A 25,806-nucleotide genomic window follows, 5' to 3' on the forward strand; every position below is an offset into this window, starting at 1 on the left:
TCAGCTCCCAAGCAGCTTCAGCGATTCAATTCCCGCACACCTGAGGACTCCGACCCTCAGGGCAGGAAGCGTGGTGGCCAACTCGCTGCTCAGTGGAGCTGACCGCGTCCTGAGGTGAGCTCAGAGGCCCCTCCCGTGAGACTTCGTGCTAATGACGTCACATCTGCATGACGTCAGTAGTTCCTAGCCAAACATCTGGCCTGGGCTCACGGAGGACCAGAGGGGCGGGGCGAGATTGCGAGACTCCTGGGTGGAACTATGCGCCTTTACACGGGACAAGGAGTCAATTCTCCTAGCTTTTAAACCGTCTCGGGCGAGTGGCTTAGAGATTAAGAAGGGAGACGTAGGTAACGGTTGATATTTTATCAACATGTCTAATTTTTACCCAGTCACAAACTCAGGGTGTATCCTCACCTGCATCCCATTCTAGTCATAGCTTCGTGCTAAGGAAACAGCTTCAGCTTGCCCATACTACCCAAACTATGTTCGGCATCTTTAAAAAGGTCTCAGTATGAAGGATAAATTAATGTAACTTCTGTTAAAAGATCTGAATTCATGCACTTCGTCATTCAGATTAATTTAAAAGACATTTAAAAGGCATTTAAAAGACACCATACATCCAGCATATAGGTGTGTCCACTACTCCCTGAGTTTTTCCTTTCTCCTTTGTACATGCTGTATTTCTACTACCTAATCACATCTATAGGTATTTAAAGAGACATATTGTTACATGAAGCGGTGAACTCCGTAAGACAGAATATAGGGTTCATTCACCTTTATTATCTTTTCATAATAGATAACACAGTGATGTTTATTGAACAAATGAGAGAATTTTCTCTCTTCATTTTTTGTCAAACTAGAGTTATTTTGGCATTACTACCTTTTAATGCAAATCCCATAGCTCAATTATAATGAAAAAGAGCATATATTATACCTGTTCCTTGCTCTCAAGAATATAATTGGGTAGGATCAATCTTGTTGACAGTGACACAAGGCAGAATTTTACCTATTATAAAGATGAAAAAGGAGGCACCAACCGATTTAGCCACCCTACCAGGGAAAGAATGTGATGGCTCTTAATGAGAGAGTAAAAGCCAGTAATAAAACAAAAACAAAAACAAAAACAAAAAACCTGTGCTAGCACCAAAATCAACAGGCAATGACAGAGGATTATCAAGCTCATAAACATACCCAAGTAACATAAGAATTCCTTAAATAGTAAAGGTGGCATCATGATGAATTCATTCATCATATGAATCAGTGGAGAAAGGAAAATTTATTCAATTAATAGTGGAGACATGATTATGAAAAAAAATCCCTTTACCCTGTATTCTGCAACAAAGAATAATCATATGTGTAAAGAAAAAACCTAGACCACAAATTATAAAAAATGTAAGTGAAAATTTAATTATCTAGAGATAGAGAATAACCTTTTACTTAGAAAAAAATTACAAAGGAAGAGATTGACTAGACTATATATAAATACCAGGAAAAACACTATACTAACCTGGGAAAAAATATTTGTAAAGTGTCAAACAAAGGTTTAATATGATTAACATTAAGATCTAGCGATCATAGAAATGCAAATTAAGCTTCTGTTTTTCACCTATCATATTTTTTAAACTGTTTTTAAATGCTAGTAAACATAAAGTGAGACCGTTCTTATCTGTTGCAGATGGGTGTGTAACTTGGTGTGACCCTTCAGAAAAATATTTGACAGTACAGTATATATTAAGATTTAATGAGAGTACATGTACAGTGTGTAGAACCGTATCTAGGACAGAGTAGCTGCTTAATAAATATTAATAATACCTATCGTTGTTACTATTATTGTTATTTTAATTAGCCTCATACCTTTTAAATCAACAGAATACCTAGAATAATACTTTGAAATTAATAGATGTTTGCTAAATATTTGATTGGCAGATTCTTCTTGTCTCATAAGAATTTTATAGAAAAAGTATATAGTTAATGATATGGCAAGCTGTTAAAACATTAAAGTTATAAAATAAGAAGTTTACCTTAAATGATCATACAAGTTCAGCCCATAAGAAGGATACTTTGTACAGCACCAATAAATGTTATCGATGATATGTTAGCTATTTATTCTTGCATATCAAATAACTCCAAAACTTAGTGGCTTAAAACAATAAAAATCATGTATTACCTATCTCTCACAATTTCTGTGAGTCAGGAAGTTAAAAGCAGCTCAGTTAGGCATTTCTATTTCATTCTCGTAAAGTTGCAGTCAGATATTGGCTAGGGCTGTTATCATCTGAAGACTTGTTTGTAGCTGGAGAATCCACTTATAAGGTGGCTCTCTCACCTGTCTGGCGAGTTAGTTGGCTTACCAGACATTTGCTATGGAACAGCCTCTTTCAATTCCTTTTCAGATTTTTTGCTAAAAAATACCATACAGTTAGCAATGTATTATGTAACCCTGTAGTACCCAACTTTTAACTAAATATTACGTTGTCCAAAAAGTCTGTTTAGTTTTTTCTGTAAAATAGAAGACATATTTTTTATTTTCACCAATAACTTTATTGATCTGGATAGTTTTAGTATGTTGGCTATCTCCTGGTATTGGCTGCTAGTGGGTAGAGGCCAGGGGTGATGCTAAACATCTTCCAATGCATAAGACAGCCTCACAGCAAAGAATTACTTGACCAGAATGTCAATAGTATCAAGAAACTTTGCAAACCACTTTTGACACACTTGCTCAGTCACAGCACCTTCTCCATATGCTACACAAATCTTTTTTTGTGTTTCAGTTGTGTTTTAACCTTTTTTGAAATAATAAAGCATAATATACCTAAAATGTTGTGTCTTTTATTCCATCATCAATATTAAAATGGCTGCACAAAAATTTACCAATTTTTCTCCCTTTATAATATATTTTATTAAATATTTGATAGTCATTCTAATAAAGTTGTCCCAGTTTTTCCCCCTTTGCCCTCCTCCACCCAACTGACCACCACTCCCACAGTCAGTCCCCATCCTATTGTTGGTGTCCGTGGGTCATTCATGCATGTTCCCTGATTTGACCCTTATCCACTCTTATCCTCCTGCCCCCTCTCCTCTGATCACTGTCAGTTTGTTCTTTATTTCCCTGTCTTTGGTTCTATTTTCCTTCCTTGTTTGTTTTGTTGATTAGGTTCCACTTATAGGCAAAATCATATAGTATTTGTCTTTCACCTCCTGGCTTATTTCACTTAGCATAAGGCTCTCCAGTTCCATCCATGCTGTCACAAAGGGTAGGAGTTCCTTCCTTCTTTCTGTGGTGTGATATTCCATTGTGTAAATGTACCACAGCTTTTTTCATACACTCATTTACTGACGAGCACTTAGGCTGTTTCCAGCACTTGGCTATTGTAAATAGCACCACTATGAACATAGGGGTGCATAAGTTCTTTTGAAATAGTGTTTCAGGAGTCTTACAGTACATTCCCAGAAGTAGAATTGCTGGGTCAAAATTTTTAGTATTTTTAGTATTTTTAGTATTTCAGGTCCATTTTTAGTATTTCGAGAAAATTCCATACTGTTCTCCACAGTGGCTGCACCAGTCTGCATTCTCACCAACAGTGCACTAGGGTTCCCTTTTCTCCACATCCTTGCCAGCACTTGTTTGTTGATTTATTAATGATGGCCATTCTCATCGGTATGAGGTGATATGTCATTGTGGTTTTGATCTGCATCTCTCTGATGGCTAGTGATGTTGCGCATCTTTTCACATGTTTATGGGTGATCTGCATGTCCTTGGAGAAGTGTTTATTCAGATCCTTTGCCCAGTTTTTTTGACTGAATTGTTAGACTTCCTGGTGTTGAGTAGTATCAGTTCTTTATATGTTTAGGAGATCAAACCCTTATCTGAGGTATCATTGGCAAATATGTTTTCTTATACAATGAGTTAGTTCTGTTTTCATTTTGATGATGGTTTCATTAGCCATTCAGAAGCTTTTTAGTTTAATATAGTCCCATTTCTTTATTTTTTCATTTACCTCCCTTGCCCTAAGAGCTATGTTGGCAAAAATATAGCTGTATGAGGTATCTGAAATTTTACTAACTATGTTTTCCTCTAGAACTTTTATGGTATCATGACTTACATTTATCTTTTATCCATTTTGATTTTATTCTGGTATATGATGTAAGTTGCTGGTCTAGTTTCATTTTTTTTTTGCATGATCTAGTGCAGTTTTCCCAACCCCATTTATTGAGGAGGCTATTTTTACTCCATTGTATGCTTGTGTCCCCTTTGTCAACTATTAATTGACCATAGAGACATTGGTTTATTTCTGGGCTTTCTATTCTGTTCCATTTACCTATATGTCTGTTCTTATGCCAGTACCAGACCATCCTGATTACAGTGGCCTTATAGTGTACTTTGATATCAAGTATTGTGATCCCTCTTTGTTCTTCTTTCTCAAGATAGCTGAGCCTATTTATGGTCATTTTTGGTTCCATATAAATTTTTGAAATATTTGTTCTAGATCTGTAAAATATGCCATTGGCATTTTAATAGGAATTGCATTGAATATATAGATTGCTTTGGGCTGGGGAGATATGGACATTTTAATGATGTTAATTCTTCCAATCCATGAACCTGATATATGTTTCTATTTATTTATATCTTTTTTAATTTCTTTCTTCAGTGTTCTATAGTTTTCCGAGTACAGGTCTTTTATCTCCTTGGTTACATTTATTCCTAGGTACTTTATTTTTCTTGTTGCTATAGTAAATGGGATTGTTTCTGTTTCTAATATTTCATTGTTGGTGTACAGAAATGCCCTTGATTTCTGAATATTGACTTTGTATCTCATTTTGCCAAACTCACTTATTATATCAAGTAGTTTTTTGGTGGAGACTATAGGGTTTTCTATGTACACTAACATGTTGTCTGCAAATAATGACAGTTTTACTTTTTCCTTTCCAATTTGTGTGCTGACACAGACACCGGCCCGCAGTGTCGGTGTTATGGATGAGATACGAGACATTCACACGGACTACCAAGTCTTGTGGAGAGAAAGGATGGGTGGCTTCACTCTCAAGGGAAGCAAAAAGTTGTGGTCTCCTTGACAGGCCTTTATTTCTTTTTTCAGCACATTACATGATGGCCCTCATTTACTGTGCACAGGTTCGCTTTAGGAGGTTACCTTTTACAGAAAACAAAGGAGCCTTGCTGCTAATCACATCACAGAAGAAGGATATTTGCAAATGAAAAGGGAAAAGTGGTTGAACAGGTTATAGTGCATACTGACGAGTTTTAACATGGATTTTAGGAAATTATAATAAGCACTTGCTGTCCCCATTCAGGGTGATGGAGTTTTAGCAAAAGCAAGCTAAAACTCAAAGCAGCCTAGGTACATTGCAGGCCTGATTCCCCACAGGAGAACCTATTCATGGGTGTGGGTCCTGTGCATCTCTGAGTGGGAGCTGGGCCCACACCACACAGAATGGTCTCCTACAGTATGCCTTTTATTTCTTTTTGTTGTCTGATCACTGTGGCTAGAACTTCCACTACTATCAAGGATAAGAGTGGTGGAAGCAGACACCCTTGTCTTGTTCACGATCTTAGTGGGAAAGCTTTTAGTTTTTGCCCATTGAGTATGATGATGGCTGTAGGTTTCTCATATATGGCCTTTATTATGTGGACATATGCTCTCTCTGTTCCCACTTTGCTGAGTGTTTTTATCATAAATGGTGCTAGATTTTATCAAATGCTTTTTCAGCATCTATTGATATGATCATATGATTTTTATCTTTCATTTTGTAGATGTGGTATATTATGTTTTTGATCTGAATATATTGTACCATCTTTGCATCCCTGGGATGAATCCCACTTGATCATGGTGTTTGATCTTTTTAATGTGTTGCTGGATCTGGATTGCCAATATTTTGAGGACTTTAGCATCTATGTTCATCAGAGATATTGGACTGTAGTTTTCTTTCTTCGTTGTGTCTTTGCCTGGTTTGGGGATTAGGATAATACTGGCCTCATAAAAAAAGTTTGGGAGTCTTTCCTCTTCTTGAGTTTTTTGGAATAGTTTGAGGATAGGAGCTAGTTCTTTAAATGTTTGATAGAATTTGGCTGTGAAGCCATCTCGCCCAGAGCTTTTTTGTGCCAGAGGATTTTAATTACTGCTTTAGTTTTACTAGTTGATACTTGTCTATTCAGGCATTCTGCTTCTTCTTAACTCAATGTTGGAAGATTGTATGTTTCTAGAAATTTGTCCATCTTTACATCCCTGGGATGAATCCCACTTGATCCTGGTGTTTGACCTTTTTGGTGTATTCCTGAATTTTGCTCAGGTTATCCAATTTCTCAGCATATAGTTGTTCATAGTGATTTTTACAGTGCTTTGTATTTCTGTGGTATTGGTTGTAACTTCTTTCATTTCTGATTTTATTTATTTGGGTCCCTTCTCTTTTTTTCTTGATGAGTTGGCTAAATTTTGTTTATTTTTTCAAAGAACCAGCTCCTGGATTCATTGATCTTTTTAATTGTTGGGTTTTTTTTAAGGCTGTATGTCATTTAATGCTGTTACTCTGATCTTGATTACTTCCTTCTTTCTACTCACTCTGGGGTTTGTTCGTTGTTGTTCCTCTAGTTCTTGTAGATGTAGGGTTAGGTTGTTTATTTGAGATTTTTCTGTCTTCTTTAGGTAGACCTGCATTACTATGACCTTCCCTCTCAGGACTACGTTCTCTGTGTCCCATAGATTTTGGGTTTGTATGTGTGTACATTTTCATTTGTTTCCAGATACTTTTTTATTTCTCCCTTGATCTCACTGTTAACTCATTCATTATTGAATAACGTGTTATTCAGTCTCCATATATTTGAATGTGTTTGAGTTTTATTGTAAGAAAGGAAATACAAATATGACATGACTAACCAAAAAATGATTTTGAGAAGATAAAGGGTGGAGAAATAAGAAGAGTAGATAAGAGAAGGCAAACAAAGAAAGGAAATATAGAATTTATATCATAAAGAAGAAGATGGTGAGGAAGATTGCAAAATGGAGTAAGGCAATGGAAGAATATATTATGAAGTTTAAAATAATTTTAAACAGTGAAAAAAATAGGAAACAAATTGGGGAAATGACCTACCACAGCAAATTGATGACAGATGAGCAAAGATTAATACAGGCAGAATGAAAATAAGAAGGAAAAAAGAAAGAAAAAAAAGGTTATGAGATGTCTAAAGGAAAGAAAAGTGATTTTGAGAAGAAATAAGAGTAAGGAATGATGGCCCTGGCTGGCATAGCTCAGTGGATTGAGTGCGGGCCTGCGAACCAGAGGATCACGGTTCGATTCCCAGTCAGGGCACATGCCTGGGTTGCAGGCTGGTTCCTTGCAGGCTAACTACCAGCAGGGGACGCACAAAAGGCAACCATACATTGATGTTTCTCTCCCTCTCTCCTTCCCCTCTAAAGATAATTAAATAAATAAAATCTTTAAAAAAAAAAGAGTAAGGAATGAAAACCAGGCTAACAGAGGAAAAGGAAAAAAGTAAAATTTAAAATGAAAAAGAAAGGGCAGGAGGAAGGCGAAATGGAGCTGGAGGGGGAAGAGAAAAATTTGAGACTTGAAATACAAAAATAATGAAGATCTAGAAATAAAATTGAAGAAATGCAAAAATAAGCACCCTATCAACAACCAACATGCAAAGGTTAATAAGGTAGAGAATAAGGGTATTTTATGGATGGGAAAATGAACATGAGGTGACTAATGACAAGAAAAATAGTTTTGAAAGGCTGGAAGGGAAGAAATAGTTAAAAGTATGGAGTAGAAGTAAGTCATAGCAAGAGAAAAAATATGTAATTTAAACATAAGAAGAGCAAGGAAGAAGGCAAAATGGAATAAGAAAGAAGGAACAAAATATGAGATTTGAAATAAAATTTAAAAAACTAGAGAAATAACAGGAACAAACAAAGGGAAAATAATGAATGTTTAAAAGCCATGCAGGAGAGAAAATAAGGCAAATAATGAAGAAGACCGTGGTGGAATTTTTCTCAGCAGTCCCATGTTCACCACTGTCTTGTCTTTCTGGATCCACCCCTGGTAATGTCAGATGGTGTCTCTGTCTAGCCCTCTTGGAGACTACAAGTGGTCCACAGTCTGCGGCTGTCTCTTTCAGGCTTGGCTGGTCTCCACTGTTCTGTCCTGCTGGCTTTCCATCGGCCTTGGGCCCAGGAGTGGTTCATTGAATGACTCAAGAGGACTGCCAGTACCACCTCCACCTGCCTCTAGAGGGGGCCTCTAGTGCAATCAGGAGGGTGGGAACCCTGGTTCTCACCACCACCCCCAGGCCGGATGCTGTTCTGTTTTCAGGGAAGGTGGTGGGAGTATTTCCCCACCCCCTCACCACGTGTCTTGGTCTGTCCCAGATCCTTTCTAATAATGTATGGTTTCTGGTGAATTAGCTGTCCTTTTCCTGTGAGGGGCCAATCTGTGTGAAAGGGGCAACTCAGACAGCAACTCTGTCTAGTGCATAGGCTGAGTGAAGCCCTGAACTCCCCATCTCTAATCTCTGCTCTGCTGGTTTCAGAGGATCAAGGCCTGAAGAACAGTGTAGCTCATAGTGTCTAGAAGAAAGAGCCCTTTCAGAGCTTTTCCTTGTTTCCCCTGAAGAACTGCACCCAGCAGGGGGCTTTTGAGCCTGTCCTCACAGATCTGCAGAGCCTGTAATCCCACAGGCAGGATTGGGCATATCTGCCTGTTAGGTGACCTCCTTGGCTGCAAAGAATCTCAGGCATTCAGCTCCTGGCTATCCAGTCCCCAGCCTGCCCAGGCTCTCACAGCAGACTCAGTCCCAAACTCTCCACTATGCACAGTCCCCTGCTCACCAGCCATGCTTGGTCGAGTCCCACAGTCCCTTCAGCATGACACTATCACTCTGGTTTCTTTGTTGGCAGAGCAACTGTGTTTGCATGTGCACACACAAGCACAGGGTCCCTGTCAAGTCTTGAATCTCACCTCAGCTCCTCTTTTAAAAGAGTTTCTATGTGCCCCCCCCCCCGCATTATGGGGCCTGTTTTCTTTGCAATCCCCCCACCCCTAAAAGCACAAAGTCTCTCTCAGTCAGGGTTGATCACAGCCTGTCAGACACTCTGACAGTTTTAGATAAAGTTTCTCTCTGGATCTTTCCCTGATGGAGCTGGGAAGAATCCAGTAGCAACACCATAGCATAGGGTGGTGGTAGCAGGGTGCTCTCACGGCTCCCTCCAGTGAGTCTCAGCCTAGGGCAGGCCAGCTCCTGCAATACTGTCTTTGCATCCAGCACCACCCAGCCATCTCTCTGCCCTCCCCGCCCCCCCCCCCCAGCTCACGCCTCTTCAGTCGATCTGCAGCCTCCTAAGTCAGACTCTCCTATTCACAGATGCTGTGGAGCCCCGAGGTCAGGGAGGCAACAGCCCCCACCCTAGTAAGTACTGCAGTCCCCTATTCCTGGCTCCTGGCAGAAGTGGAGTACACAGGCCTGCCAGAGTGGGGGCACAGAGACACATCTGGGCACTGAGGTGTAGTCACTAGGAGGCTTCTTCCCAAGAAGGATATTTTAGAGTCCTTGAAATGGCTCACACCCCAAATCTGCACAGCACAGGGCTGGGCAGCAGCAGTGACAGCTGATCCAACTGGAGAGCCCAGGCCACCCACTCCCGAGTGCCCTACGGACAGGCAGGCAGGCTCTTGCCCACTCACACACATGCCCCACACACTCACCCGTGTACACACTCACTCGTGTACACACTCACACAAGCTCTCACTCTCAGCTGGATTTTCAAGTTGATTGCTCTGTGGTTTGGTTGCACGACCAGTCCAGGTTTGGGAGCAAGTGAGTGGAGTTTCCAGCTACTCTGCATGCATCTTAAATCCAGATTGGCCAACTTTGATAATTTTTTAATGCACACTGATATGACAGCTACCACAATACAATCTAACAAAACTTTTTCAAAAGAAGTTAAAGCACTACTAGAACCATCATATGGAAAAATTAAATAAACTTTTTGGCCAACCCAGTATTTTTCCTGTTGTGTGTAGAGAACTCTAACCACCCCTCCCCCAAAAACCACTTCTTTTAAAAAACATGTAATTAACTTTTTATCTTGTTTTTCTTTTTTTCTTTAACTCTTGTTCAAGTACAGTTTTCTTTCTTGTATTCCTTTGTTTTTCTTTTTAAAAAAGATTTTATTTGTTTATTTTTAGACAGAAGGGAAGGGAGGGAGGAAGAGAGAGAGAAATATCCATGTGTGGTTGCCTCTTGCACACTCCCTACTGGGGACCTGGCCTGCAACCCAGGCATATTCCCTGACTGGGAATTCAACTGGTGACCCTTTGGTTCACAGACCAGTGCTCAATCCACTGAGCCATGTCAGCCAGGGCTATTTTATTTGTTTTTCTACACATCTAAATATGATCTTGAATAAATATGATCGTGAAATCATCATTAGGGGATTAAACCTGGTAAGTTGAGGACATAATTTAAACTTGAAGAAAGATTGTTAGATCTATTCTCTAACCATTGCCAAGTTATTGGTAACAGAGCCGCATTGTCCAATATGGGAGCCACTAGCAACATGTAGCAAAGGTACCAAAATCTCCATCACCAGAGAAAATTTTACTGGGCAATGCTGGAAAAACCAATGTCATAAGAAAGAATTTCACAGATAAAACAAAATAAGCCAAAATGAACAGTAAGATCTGTTGTTATTTTAATTTTATTTCATACTCTCTTGACAACCTCTACATTCATGTTTTTCTCTTACAAAATTTTTTTGTATATATATATATGTATATATATATATAATTATAGCTAAATTTATTGAATACTTAATAAATTCCAGGAATTGTGCTAAGTGCTTTATATACATTAACTCATTTAATCCTTAGGGCAATGCTCATTATGGAAAATGTGGAAAATATTTGAGAGAGAGACAGAGAAAGGGAGAGAGAACCAACCTTAATCCCGAAACCAGAGACAATCACTGTTGACAATTTCTAGTGGACGCGGTGGTGTGCTGCCCAGATCCCAAGATACAGCTGCCAGGAATGCTGGCTGCTGTTGGCTCACAGTTGAATTTCTCTCCAAAATCCCCTTCTGTGAAAGAAACTGCATCACCCTAGGTTATAACCCCTCCCTGGGGGCAGCCCAAATCCAATGACTGGCCAATTGTGAAGGTACAAAGGCACAGTCTCTCAACTGGGACACTCTGGGACATCCAGTTTTAGAAGTTCCATTGGACTGTTTAAAGTCTCTGTGACAACTGCCCTGCACTTCACCGTGTCCCTCTTCCCGATCCTACCCTGTGCAGGTGCTATTCCTGAGAGCGCTCGCCAGTAAACCATCTGCATGCAAATCTCTGCCTCAGACTCGGTTTTCTGGAGAAGCGAACCAGAGTCAACATTTTCAGAGTGTAAGTTCCAGTTGTTGTTTTCTTTCTTTTTTGCATATATCTGTTTAAATTTTTTAAAATTTATCTAAACTTATTTCACCCCAACAAATTTGATATCTTTCTTTTTTGGCGTTTTCTTATCTATTGTTTCATACATTAATTTTTTAGTTGACAACATTTTATGAATAAGTTTGCATGCAGCTAAACATTTTTCTATGCTGCAACCTGGGGTTCATAGGGTACATCATACTCAGTCAATCTTGTATTCCTAGGTATTTTTCTGTTTCCTGGATTTCATTGTGTCACACTCTAAAATGTGGTAAACTAACACCAATTGCCACCTTCTGTCTCACTTGCCTGCCTCAAAGATGGGAAAAACCAAATATCTCCATTTATTTCATTTTCCTAGCCTTAATTACAATTCGAGGTGGCATAGATTCCAGCCATTGGGAAGTAAACTGAAGATTCCTGAGGCTGAGGGGGAAATTCCAAGATATGTTGCCTTCCAAATTAAATGGGACAGCCAAGGCTGGTGTCATTTCTTACCTATTTTTTCTTCTTTGTAAGGAATGAGATGTCTAGAGCTGTATTAGCCATCTTTCGTCCATTGGGGAAAAGTTAAGAAAATTAAAGGCTTTTGGCCTTGAGATCGTTAAACATTTATAAAATGCCAGCAACTACCAATCTCTGGATTTCTTGTTATGATGAAAAAAACAACTATTGTTTTATCCTACTTGTGTTTGAGTTTTTTGGTTTTTTCACAGCTAAAGTCACTTATAAATGCCACTGACCCTGACATCCATGGTTTGAAGTATTACAGCAATGAACATCATTGTTCATAAATACTTGAACAGCAACAACTTAACATGAAAGTCAGGGAAGAGGAGAATTAGGATCCTGCCTTTCCAACATTTATTCTTCTTGACCAAATGCAACTCTGTTCTTACCTTACCCTTCCCATTATCTTTTGCTCGTAGGGACCAGAAAAATCATGTGCATAAGACTTCCTAAATTCTTCTAAAAGACAAGTAGTTTAGAGGAGGAACCAGATCTTTTATAAATCAGAATCTTGTCTCTTCAAGTAAGATGTTTTGGCAAATGCGCCCTGCCATGGTATTTGTTATCCACTGATACAGAAAGGACAGGGTTTAATGGAGAAATAAATATTGAGAGTGTGTTTGACTCCAGCCTTCCGGTGGCAGGCATTGACAGTGCAAGGCCTGAATCTGGGGAGTGTACCTCTATGGCTCCCACTTACCCAGTCTTGAGGCTTGTCCTGGTTCAAAGTAGAGGAATGCACTGCTTTTCAATATCATAGGGAATCTGGGGATATAAGACCTGAAGTGTCCAGAATGAAGATGCTCCAGCTCCTTTCTACTAGTGTCTTTAGGATACAAGACAGCTCCAGATCTGCCCATGCTCGCCTGCAAGCTGCTTTAGACTAGACTTCCATCTGTGAGCACAGACTAAAACTGCACTGGCGTCAGCAACAAAGAAAAAGCAACCTACGTAAATCATCTGTGTGATAAAGGTTTAATATTCAGAATATGCAAAGAGCACCTAACTCAACAACAACAACAAAACGTATAATCTGACTTTAAAATGGGCAAAGAAAATAGTATACAAGTGGCTGACAACCATATATGAAAAGATGCTCAAAATCACTAATCATGGGGGAATGCAAACCAAAACCACAATGAGATATTATTTCACACTCATTAGAATAATTATAATTTTAAAAAAAGAAAGTGACAAGTGTTGGAAGGATGTAGAAAAATTGGAACCCCTGACTACTGTTGGTAGGAATGTGAAATGCAGTCATTTTACATTATGGTATGACGGTTCCTCAGAAAATTAAACAGAGTTACCATATGACCCAGCAATTCCAATTCTGGGTATATGTCCATAAGAATTGAAAGCAAGGTCTTAAAGAGATACTCACACATCCATTATTATCCATCCAAATAATCCATAGCATTATTTGTGATAGCCCAGAGGTGGAAGCAACCCAAATGTCCATAAAAGCTGAGTAGATAAAGAAAATGATGTATATACATACAATAGAATGTTATTTGGCCTTAGAAAAGAAAGAAGGAAATACTGTCATGTACAACAACATGGATTTTGAGGACATTGTGCTAAGTGAAAGAAGCCAGTTACAAAAAAGACAAATACTGTATGACCCCACTTATGTGAGGTATCTGGAGTGGTCATAGTTATAGACAGAAAGTAGAATGGTGGTGGCCAGGGTCCCAGTGGGGAGGAGAGGGAGATGAGGAGTTGTTCTTTAAGGAGTATGTATTTTCAGTTTTGCAAAATGGAAATGTTCTGGAAATGGTTGCATCACGATGTAAATATACTTGACACTGAACTGAGCAGGAGGGAAAGGCAATCAAGAATATGAATGGCCCACAAAGCTCAAATATTTACTATATTGGCCCATTACAGAAAAAGTTTGCTGGCCCCTGCAAACTATATTATTTATGGCATGTTTTGCATTTTTGGTATTTTGTTGGTGTATTAGGTGCACGATACAGGAAGCACATGCTTTTAGGGAAAAATGGTATTTAATACAAGGAATCAGGATCTTATAAATTCACTGGAAAAGCTAAAGGGAAGGTCCCTTAGCAGGGCCTCTAGGAATGATTCCTAGGACAAGACAGCTGGACTGGTCTACCAGGCAGCTGCTACCTTTGCAATAATCAGAAATGTGGGGAGTCAGTGGACTCCACTGTACTGCTGAGTTCAAAGACATATATATCACTATAGCTGTGACCCAAGGATCAGGAAGCCACTGCTGCACCTGTGATTACCTTGGTGTGTCCGTGCTGAGTTCACCAGCAGAAACAAAGCAGATGATTCTGGCCTGGGATCCACCTTCCAAGTGCTGCTAATTGGCACAAGTAGAAGGGAGATGGAGAACTGTGTTTTTTCTCTCTTTAGCCCCTGCAGCATCAGAAAGCACACTACAGGTATGGAATGAATACTGAGATCCCGTTCAGAATACCAAACCATGGCTGCTTTGTGGCTTTAGGTTCTTTCCAACTCTTCTCGTCGCTGGCCATCTCCTTATTCTTTTATTCGAGAAACTCTGGCACTCCCCTACCTCCATCCAACCTTACTGGGTGAATCTCCCTTTTGTGAGCCTCCATAGTTCTTAGCTCTGGCTCTTCAATATGTGTATCCCTCCATATCATAATAGCCTGGATTAGCAGAAACTCAGTCTTATTTATCATTGTGTAAGGTTGTTGGTATATATTTGTGGAAAATGATAAATAGTTCCTATATCATAACTTTCTAAATAGACTTTCTTCTCCTATTTTCCTTGCTCCATACTCCTGTATGCTGTATCTGTATACAGTGAAAGCTCAGTAAAACTTTCTGGCTTTCTTTTTGATATGAGAAAAAAGTTCCAACCATGCTCTACATATGTGTCGTTATCTGATGCTATGTATGCCCATATAGGTTAATGAATACTATGGAAAGGCTAATGTGTGAACAGTTTTCATGTATATACACCTACACACTCAAATGAGTGCATACAAAATTCTCACAACTATCCTATTAGGTAGACACTTTTTATTCCTACATTATAGATGGAGAAACTGGAGCTTAGAGAAGGGAAGTACCTTATTTACTGCCACATGTAAGTGGCAGAGCTGGGATTCACATTAAGATCTGGCTGATACCATAATTTAATCTCTTAACTATGATCATGATGATCGTGATGGTGATTGTGATAATGGTGACAGCTGATGGTTGCAGACATTGTGCTAGGTGTTTGACATGTGTTTCTCCAGCTATATACTTCCTCGCACTGAGTGGATGCTTCCTAGTTATTCCATATGGTAAGGCAGACCAAGCTCTTGAGACCTGTGGTCTCTTCCTGGCTCTGCTGCTAATTCACTGTGTAACCTCAGGTAACCATTAACCCTTCGGAACTCCAATGTTCTCTGCAAATCAGTGAATGATCTTAAAAATAATTCTAGTTCTAAAATGTTAGGCCTCTATGAATGAATTGTTTTGTTTTTTATTCTATAATTATTACCTCCATATACCAAGCATTTTTTCACCCTTCAAATTCTACATTACTGTAGGATCTTGATTTTGTTTTATATTGTTTTTTTCCCCCACATTTTCCATGGTACCTAGTCTGGTGCTCTCCATAGTATACAACAGGTTCATGAGAGGTGTGTTTATAGATACACGGATTGAGGTGTGTCTGAGGGGAAACATCCGTCTTCATAAGAAGCTGTGCTTATTGTCACATTACCTTTCTTTGGAGGTGACATTGAACTGGAGTTTAGAGCTGCCTCAGAGAAATCAGCACTCAGCACCTTTGGAAACTTTTCTGTAGTCAGAGATGAGATCTTTATCCCTACAGCAGAGCTGTGGTTGCTGTACAGGCACCTACTCCTGTGACTGAATGAAGAAAGGTGTCTTATGAAAACCATGCTGCGCACATGTGAACGGGTCTTGGCCTATGGATAATGCCAGATCCAGCAGTGAGTTTTCTATAGGAACCAGTTTTTGTTCTGTTCCCTATCTCTCATAGGTGATCTGAAAGTCACAAATCATTTCATAGCTTTTCTGAATCTTTGCGAAATCACTTTTTAGAGAATCAAGTTTAAAAAAAAGGAACTCAGATTCTCCCCAAACATATGAATGACTAATGCACAATGCAAGATATTTCTGAATATTTAAATAGGAAAGTTAAGTCAAAAAGCATATGAACAGGGAAAGAAAATAACTTTTAAAATAGCTATTTTTAGCTGCTAGTTTATGTTCTGGGGAATGACAAAATTTACCTCTAGAGTAAATGAAAATTTGTTTGAGGAGGAAACAAGACATAGGCCTTGGGGATTGTTAATTAGTCCACATGGGGCAGGGTTTGACAATAAGAATTTCATTGCTTACGATAATAAAAGTATAGAGATTTGGACCTAAAGAACTCAGAAAAGAGATGGAGGAGAGGAAATCTGAGCAAAATAGCAGCAGGCAGGACCTGAGGGGAAAATACAGTGAAATTTCCTATGTTGAAAATGGCCATAGAACTTTGGGTACCTATATTTCCTGTCCCATGCTTTATTATTATTCCCAGACTTTCAATAATAGTCTGTTATAAACAACCACTCGTATATAGTGATGCTTAGGGAGTAAATTAGAAAAGGACAAAGGTCAGAAGTTGGATGAGGTGGGTGGGGCAAAGAGAACCACCAGAGAGACGAAAACAGAAATTTAGATCAAGAGATGGTGAAGAATTCTTTCTTGACCTTGAGGTAACCTTGGGGAATCGTACCTGTGTATTAAAAGATGGGATGAACTTAGAAGCCTGGGGCACTTGAGGTCATTCCAGACTATACCTAAAGGGCTAAAGCCAATCCCCAAGCACTGACAAAACTCCGATGGGAAATCGGAGACCGATATTAAGAATTATTCATCTGACTGGAAAAACTGCATATTTAAAAACAGCAACAACAAAACAGAACTCTGTAACCTGTTCATATGTGGATCTATGCATTTCTTAGTAACTGTCACCATGGTAGCCAGGCAGTTGGACAAGGGTGCCTTCTTAGCACAGCACACACAAAGGAGAGTGCTCTCAGCTAATCACATACGGCTTATACCTTTCTTTAGTTAATTGTGTTGATCCTGCACCGCTGACTGTTAGCCTTGTACACTTCTCTCCCTATTAGTATCAAGTACAGTATTAGGAATATATCAGGCACTCAAATATATGTACTGATGGACTGAATTAAATAAAGGATGTTTCTGCTATGCCTTTCTTTCCAAGCTATAGAGAGAGTCAGCTGGCAGAAATTTGATTTTAACAAATGGCTCCTACATTTATTTGCTGAGGGAATCAGAACTAGGCCATGTTCCTGATTGGGCTGGCCCAGCAGGGATTTGCGGTTGAGGTGATTAGGTACTCGGAGACACTAGATTATTAGAAAACTAATATGTGAGTGGTCATAGAAAAACAAGTAAATTCATTTTCATCGGTGAGGCCATTCCAAGGTCCGGAACTTTTTGCTGAGGGACTTGCAGTGCTGTTTTCTGGGTGCAAGACAAGGCTGGCAGCACTCCCTGGAGTGTTTGGTGTCAGACCTGAGTTGAAACCCCAAGGACAGGGAGTTCCCAGATTCGGGCTTCTAAGTGAGAAAGCTCTTCAAGCCCCCACAGTACACAAAGTTGACACTCAGCCCGGAAGGCCTCCCTATTGTAACTCCTTGAGTTAATGATAATGTACAGCCTTTTTCCTAATACATTCTTAGATTTCATCTTAATTGTCCGCTGTGTAATTGCTCTGCATTTCAATGACTTCCATTTTTATTTGTAATGTTTTGTAATTCCACATTTCTTTTTAAAGGTCTTTAAACGTAGGCACACCCTCTTTATTTTAATGGCCGTGGCATCCGTATTTGCCACTTAATATCTGGGTTCCCATAGTTCCGGCAAGATCCACAAAGTGTGCCCCCTCCAGCTGAGAGATTGGTATTCTAATCATGTTCAAGGCTGAAAACAGCTGCAAGGATTTGTCCTTGGAATTCTCCAGCAGTAGCTTCCCGTTGATCAAGCCGAAATTTGTCCATTCCACTGGGTCAACCACTGCAGCGTGATTACCATGTACCACCCTCCCTGGGACAAACCGAGCAGGACTGGCCTCTTGCTGAGGGAGCTGCAGAAGTCACTCTTCCCAGAGAGGAACAGGTTAAAACCCTTCCAAACCTGCTGAGGAGTTTGACCTAGTTCCTTGATACTAGAGTGTAACTTGAAAGTATAATTGGTCGCGAATGGGTTTCTTTCTTCCCCCAAATTACTTTTGAACTCCTGTGAAGCAGGGAGAAGGCCCCCTCTTCACAAGGACTCAGACCACTAACAACTGATAAACTTGACAAATTTAATGTGAAATTTGGGGAGCAGACAATTAATGCGACCTCATTTTATGAAAAGAATGTTTAGGTCTCTGTGAAAGTCTGAGACCACACGGATGGTGTGGTTGTAACACTCTAGTCTCCTTTCTCTGTTTTGGCTCCTGTGTTCAGCACAGTGACAGGCACAGGTGCTCGGTGAATGCTGAGTGAGGGAATGAATGCAAAGCTCGTCACAATTTGGTTCCTACCCACTTTTCCAGTTTTATTTCCTGTGCTCCTCTTCCAAAACAAAGAAACTAGAGTTTCGTTTACACTGGCAAAATAGCTACTCAGTTTCCTAAACACCTCTCCTGCTTTCCTACTTCTCTACCTTTGCTGTTGCCATGCCCAGGGTCTGGAATGCTCTTCTCTAGTATCCCAGATGGTGAAAATGTTACTGTTTTCTCATCTCAAATGCTACTTCCTTCGTGAAAATTTTACTGATTACTCATGAAACGATAAGTTTTTTCTCCCTCTTAAAAATTTGAACTTCTTGTTTATTTATTATCAACCAACTTATAACTATTTTGTGGTTAACTTTTATTTCTCTCAAGCTATATATACATATCTTTAAGACAGGCACTGGACTTGATAATTTTTATAATCACTAGCACTCATTAATTATAGTAATGAGTTTGCTAATGCTATAGTATGAACCCCAGCAAATTTTTATCATTCTTCTTAGTAAAATCTAAATGTTATTTTCATTTATGCACATTACTCAAACTCCAAAAGTAGATTGAAAAAGAGATCTTTGTCAACATTTGCTTTCTAGTTAATTCTGCAGGAGATTGCTCTCAGAAAAACTCTTCCTTCGTGTTTAAATGATCATGGACCTGCCCTGGCTGGTGTAGCTCAATGGATTGAGTGCTGGCCTGCCAACCAAAGGGTCACTGGTTCAATTCCCAGTCAGGGCACATGCCTGGGTTGCAGGCCATGTGAGAGGCAACCATGCATTGACCTCTCTCCCTTTCCTTCTTGTTCCCTTCCCCTCTCTCTAAAAATAAATAAATAAATATGTTTAAATGATCATGGACTTGTTTTGTTTGTTTAGTGACATTAGCATGATTACATAGTTCTTATCTTGCGCTCCTCAGAGATATTTTATTTTTTCCCTAAGTATGTACATATCCTTAAATTCTTTTTTATAATATATTTTGTTGATTATGCCATTACAGTTGTCTCATTTCCCCCTCTTCATTCCCCTCCACCCTGCACACCGCCTCCCACCCACATTCTTCCTCTTTAGTTCATGTCCATGTGTCATAAGTTCTTTAGATTCTATATTTCCCACACTACTCTTGCCCTCCCCCTATTTTCTCCCCACCATCTATGCTACTTATTCTCTGTACCTTCTGCCCCCTCTCCTCCTCCAACTCCTCTGTTGCTAACCCTCCATGTGATCTCCATTTCTGTGGCTCCACTCCTGTTCTAGCTGTCCGCTTAGTTTGCTTTTGTTTTAGGTGTGGTTGTTCTTAACTGTGAGTTTGCTGTCCTTGCACTGCTCATATTTTTAATCTTCTTTTTCTTAGATATCTAAGTCTCTTTAACATTTCATATAATAAGGACTTGGTGATGATGAACTCCTTTAACTTGACCTTATCTGAGAAGTGCTTTATCTGCCCTTCCATCTAAATGAAAGCTTTGCTGGATAGAGCAATCTTAGATGTAGGTCTTTGTCTTTCATGACTTGGAATACTTCTTTCCAGCCCCTTCTTGCCTGTAAGGTGTCTTTTGAGAAATCAGCTGACAGTCTGATGGGAACTCCTTTGTAGGTGACTGTCCCCTTATCTCTTGCTGCTTCTAGGATTCTGTCCTTCATTTTCATCTTGGCTAATGTAATTATGATGTGTCTTGGTGTGTTCCTTCTTGGGTCCAACTTCTTTGGGACTCTCTGAGCTTCCTGGATTTCCTGGAAGTCTATTTCCTTTGCCAGATTGGGGAATTTCTCCTTTAGTATTTGTTCAAATAACTTTTCTATTTATTTTTCTTCCTCTTCTCCTTCTGGTACCCCTATAATTCTGATGTTGGAATGTTTAAAGATGTTCTGGAGGTTTCTAAGCCTCTCCTTATTTTTTTGAATTCTTGTTTCTTTATTCTCTTCTGCTTGGTTGTTTCTTGCTTCCTTCTGGTTCACACCATTGATTTGAATCCCAATTTTCTTCTCATCACTATTGGTTCCCTGTGCATTTTTCTTCATTTTACTTAGTGTAGCCTTCATTTTTTCATCTAATTTGCAACCAAATTCAACCACTTCTGTAAGCATCCTGATCACCAGTGCTTTGAACTGTATATCTGATAGGTTGGCTATCTCTTCGTCACTGAGTTGTATTTGTTCTGGAGCTTTGATCTGTTCTTCTGTTTGGGCCATTTTTTTTTGGTCTTGTTGCACCTGTTACATAGTGAGGGGTGGAGCCTTAGGTGTTCACCCGGGCTGGGCAACCCAGTTGCTGGGTTGTGATGCCGTATGTGGGGGCGGAGGCCGAGAGGGAACAATGGTGCTTGCTCCACTCTCTGGGATTTCAATTCCCTCTGGCACTTCCCACAAGCAAATTGGGCCCTTCTGGTGCTGGTTCCCAGGTGGGTGGGCTTGTGTGCATTCTAGGACTCTGTGGGTCTCTCCAACAAACTCTCCTTCTGAGGCTGGGAGTCTCTCCCAGCACCTTTTCAATCAGTGTTTTGAGGCTTTATTTCCTGGTGGTGGGGCCCTGGGTTGTGTGGTCTGTCTCTCTCCCCAGTTTTGCCTGGTTTATCTGCACGCAAATGGGTCTTCATGGTCAGCCAACCACCTTGTGAGCCTCACTGTGTCTGCTTGTTTCCTTCCCGCACCCTAGCCCACCTGTGCGCCCACCCGGGTCTGCCAGCCACTGCTCTTTCCTGCCATGACCCCTCTCCCCCAGCCACCAACTGCGCCTCTGGATGAATGGTTGTTGGACTTCCATACAGTTCAATTTTCTGTCTATTCTGGTTGTGTTTTTGTTTCTAAATCTTTATTGTCCTTAATTTGGTTGTGGGAGTAGGCACGGTATTTCCACCTGTGTCTCCATCTTGGCCGGAGGTCCTGTATCCTTAAATTCTTAATTCATATAATCATTCATCGCTGTCATCTTGCCTGGACTACTAACAGGTGGCATTTCCATCCATTCATCCATGTACATGTGAGGCAGAGGACTTCCTGGAGACCCTTGAGGCTATGCTTTCTGAGTATTAAACATTTCTTTCCACAAATGACCTCTTTTGACACGTAATAATAAAAGCAAACGTTGCCTTCCATTTTTTTCTAAATTACCACCTGCAAGGCATAAAGAGAGAACTAGAGCACAAATTACCCCAGAATTGAGCCTGGAAATGAATTGATAAGCTGCCCTCTTGAAAGCAGAAACACTGCTACATGCTTTAATTCCTAAAACTCCTAGCCCTCCTGAGGAAGGTTTGTAACACTTCATTTGGCAGATTCTAAGGATTTAAGACAAAAGATACAGAGGTGGACAAAATCATCCTTTACAAAATTTGGGATAATCTTTATGCTGACCCGTGTATGGGTGGCAGTCCTGATTTGGAACTTTCCAAGTCTCTTCGGCAGGACTTCTGCCTGCTTTCTCTCTGTCCCACCCCTCCCTCTCTCCCCCACCCCTTTCCTCCTTCTCTAATCATACCTTGCTCCTTCTTTTTTTTCATACTCCTTATTCTAATTTATATTATAACGCTTAGTCATAAAATACTTTTCTGTTTTTTAAAGATTTAATTTATTTATTTTCAGAGAGAGTGGAAGGGAGGGAGAAAGAGAGGGAGAAAAACATCAATGTGTGACAGAAACGTCAATCAACTGCCTCTCACACGCCCCCAGCCAGGGGCAGGGCCTGCAGCCCAGGCACGTGCCATGACCAGGAATCCAACTAGTGACCTTCTGGTTTGTAGGAGGTTGCCAAACCCACTGAGCCACACTAGTAGGGTACCAGTAGGGCAATACTTTTCCATTTTTTGAGGTAATTTCATAGTCGTAATGACTTGATCTTCTTTGAAACATTGATTTCTTATTGATACATGAAAATTTTCTTAAGTTTAAATTTTAGTGTCTGTGAATGCAGTTTTAGTGGAATACAGCCATCATGTATTGTCTAAGGCTACCTTTCTCTCTATAACAGAGTTGAATAGTTACAACAGAGACCATATGGCTTGCAAAGCCTGAGATATTTATACTATCAGGCCATTTACAGGAAAAGCTTACCAACCCCTGGGCTACAACATAGTTGGATGAGACTACAAAGGATCTGAGATAGGAAGGAGGAAATACCATGGCTCAGTGGCAATGGATTCTTAAAAAATAATTACAGAAAACCAGCAGGCAGAACAAGGGAGCAAATCAGGATGTTAGGGGGATTAGGTAAACCACCATATTTTTACCCGAATGAGTATTATAAGATCCTTCCAAATCTGTGCTTCCCCATCTTGCAAATGCCTCCCCGAGTTCTACTCCTGATCTACTGCTCTGATCAAGCGGTGTTCATCAGAAACCCCCAGGGTTTCCCGTACCTGCAGACCCCCTAGTCAGGACCACTTAGCCAGGGGCCTGCGTGATCTGACTGCATCTTAGTTTTCTAGGATTCGCCTCTGATAGAACCAGACACCCAGCCTGAATTTCAGCATTCTGTGCTTCCGCTCACACTTTCTATACTACTTGGAAAGAATTTCTCTGTGCCAAGTCCTAGACATAGTTCATTATTATTATCGTGAACTCTTTCTAGCATACAAAGTACTAAAGAGAGTAAGATAGGAATATCTGTGAGCTCACCACCAAACTTTGTCAAATCTTAACACTTTGCTTTGTTCTTTGGTTTTTATGAAGTATTGCAGACTTAGATATTTTTTAAATTTCTAAGTAGGCCCTCCTTGATACACCCAGGAGGACTCACACTTTTCTGTCCTGTGGAACTCAGCTGGCTGGTCACTGTCCCGTGGTCAGGGAACATGTCTGGGTTGCAGGTTCAGTCCCTGGTGGAGCGCATACCAGAGACAACCAATTGATGTTTCTTTCTAACATTAATGTTTCTCTCCTTCTCATTCTCCCTCCTTTCCCCTCTCTAAAAAAAATAATAAAATATATTTTTTAAAAAGAACAACACTTTTCTTCCTGTGATTTCCTGTAACGCTTTCTTTGTACTCCTAATATCTGACCTATTCTGCCCTTGCAAAATTTTTTTGATTATTCTTTACTTTTATCATTCCCAGAATGGACTCTTCTAGGTAGTTGAAGGAAAAGACATTTAAAATTGTTAAATTGTGTTTATTTAAAAATGTACATTAGAAATATGTACATGCAAGTATTTAAAAATATATAGCTAGAACATCAACTCCATGATTTCCCAGATACTCTTTCAGATATGGCTAACCTAGGTAGAGACATTAGGAAATTATTGAGTAAATAATGATCTTAGAAAAATGTTGAGTAAATAAAAATATAGATGATATGGTAAAAATTTGAAGGTTGTACTCAAATTTTTAATTTAGCAAAATAATTTAGCTTGGAAAATAATTTAGCAAAATAATTTAGCTTGGAAAACTTAGCTTATTAGTATGGGGATCCACCTTTCATTATTTTTGTATACCCTAAGTATCCAACTAACTCAGAAGAGGTGCTTATTGAATTGAAGTGAATTGATTTCTCTCAGGCACAGTGAGATCCTTGAAAATTGTGTGGAACCTGCTAACCCTCCTGACAAACCACTTTTAAGACATTTTCCCCGCACTGAATACCCCTGACACATATGCCAGGGACAGATGGTGCATTTTTTCCTCTCCCTTCCTTGTCTATTGTGACAAGTCGTCCCCATTGGGGCTTGATAAATATGAATAATGCTAATAATAGTCAGCTTCTGAAGGAATGAGGAGTCAAGGTTACCATAATCCTCTTATTAGTATCGCTTCAGTGGACCGATATCAGCAGATTTCAGTTTGTGGATTTGGTTCAGGAGACACCCACACACACACACACACTTTCCCTCAGAATATTTTATGTATTTCTTAGAGAAATCATCCTCAGTCTTCTTAAAGGTACTATTTTATAGCATCTTTTCATTATTGTTGACCGTGAAGCATCTGAAGTCCTGTTGGTGACTGGATTTGGCCTTGCGACTTGATGGTGAGGAGTCATTTTGTTGTGTAGCAGCTGCTGCACAGTGTTAACCAGATCACGTCCCATAGTCACATAACTGCTGTCCTGGCCTGCAGCTTTTCAGAGAATGTGACCCTTTCAGAAGTTTTTTTCTCCTACCCTAAAGTGACCTTACATACTCGCAGATGTCAAAGGGCTCTAACTGTGGTGAAATCTTTCATTTCCATTTCCCTTCTTTTAGCCTGTGTTTTGAGGTGGTGTTTTGAGAGAGTGGGGAGTGTGAGGCCTCCAAGTCACAAAGGAAGATTAAAACATGTCAGAAGTTTCATTTAACCCCTAAAACTTCACTCATATTGGACTAGATGAGCTTCTAGGAGAAGCCTGTGTAGCTTCTGTGTCAGGCTTTCACTTCATGTCCTGACTCCTATGGTTAAGACACAGGTCTTCCCTGATCCTAAAACTGCACAGCAGGCCTGACTTATAACCAGAGTATATGTAAACTTATACTTCACCATTCAATGGTCAGAAGATGAAATGGGGAGCTGGGGGAAAGGTGTACCCCGCCCAGGGAGACTGTGCTGTTAGGTCACCACACTTAGAACGTGTTGAGCCCTTTTTCCTTCAGCTGAGCCTGTCAAACTAGGGTCTAGATTTCAGGTGAATGTGGGGTTCCTTAGCACATTGAAAGGTTTGTTTTCATTTCAATGAAATGCCTGTGTTTGCACTGTTTACATTGACCCATTGCTTGTCCCTAAGTGGGAGAACTTTGATCGTCCCTGATCAAAAAGAGAACAGAAGCAGAATTCACACATAGTAGAATATTTGAGCCAAGTCTAAGGTCAGCATGGCCTCTTAATGGAAGACATGTAGTAGTTCTGAAAGAGAAAAGTGTAAGGTGATAACAGAGGGTACTGAACTTAGGGGGCTACGTTGTACATTCTACCGTAATCATTTTACAAGGGGAAGTGGAGTTTTGGCAAAACATTGTGTACAACATTAATGATATTAATTTGCACTTAATTTTATAAACTTTTAAATTATAAATTTGTGTTGATTTTATAAAAGAACGGGATCTTTCTTACACCTAAATTTGTGTAGGTTCATATTAAAGAAGCATGATAACAAAAAAAATCGGCGTGAGTTTTAAAAGTTTGAGATCAATCAATGCTCCTGGTTAGAGCAGTTTTGCTTTTATTCCTTTGTCTTCCTAATACAACTATGCCCTCTGGTGGTTACAGTTGCTAACAGAAGTAAAATACTCTCTCCCCTTTATAAATGCATCCTTTCAAAATTCATTCGTAGGTCAGGTTGCAGAAGAAAGAATAATTTCCCTCTAGAAACAATGTTACAAATAATAGCAGATATTACAATATAGCCCTCAAAACCCACAGTG

At 39.8% G+C, this 25,806-nt stretch overlaps 1 long non-coding RNA gene across 1 annotated transcript; it reads left to right on the forward strand.

Moving 5' to 3' along the window:
• Window positions 1-37: 37 nt before the first annotated feature.
• On the forward strand, window positions 38-25,216 carry LOC118998720 (uncharacterized). Its single transcript, XR_005068931.1, has 3 exons — window positions 38-114; window positions 12,036-12,038; window positions 25,204-25,216. It is a non-coding gene; the product is annotated as an uncharacterized LOC118998720 (long non-coding RNA).
• The last annotated feature ends 590 nt before the right edge of the window (window positions 25,217-25,806 follow it).

The sequence above is a fragment of the Sturnira hondurensis genome, unplaced genomic scaffold (assembly GCF_014824575.4).
Source record: "Sturnira hondurensis isolate 20B ecotype Veracruz unplaced genomic scaffold, ASM1482457v3 Scaffold0014384, whole genome shotgun sequence".
Taxonomy (NCBI): domain Eukaryota; kingdom Metazoa; phylum Chordata; class Mammalia; order Chiroptera; family Phyllostomidae; genus Sturnira; species Sturnira hondurensis.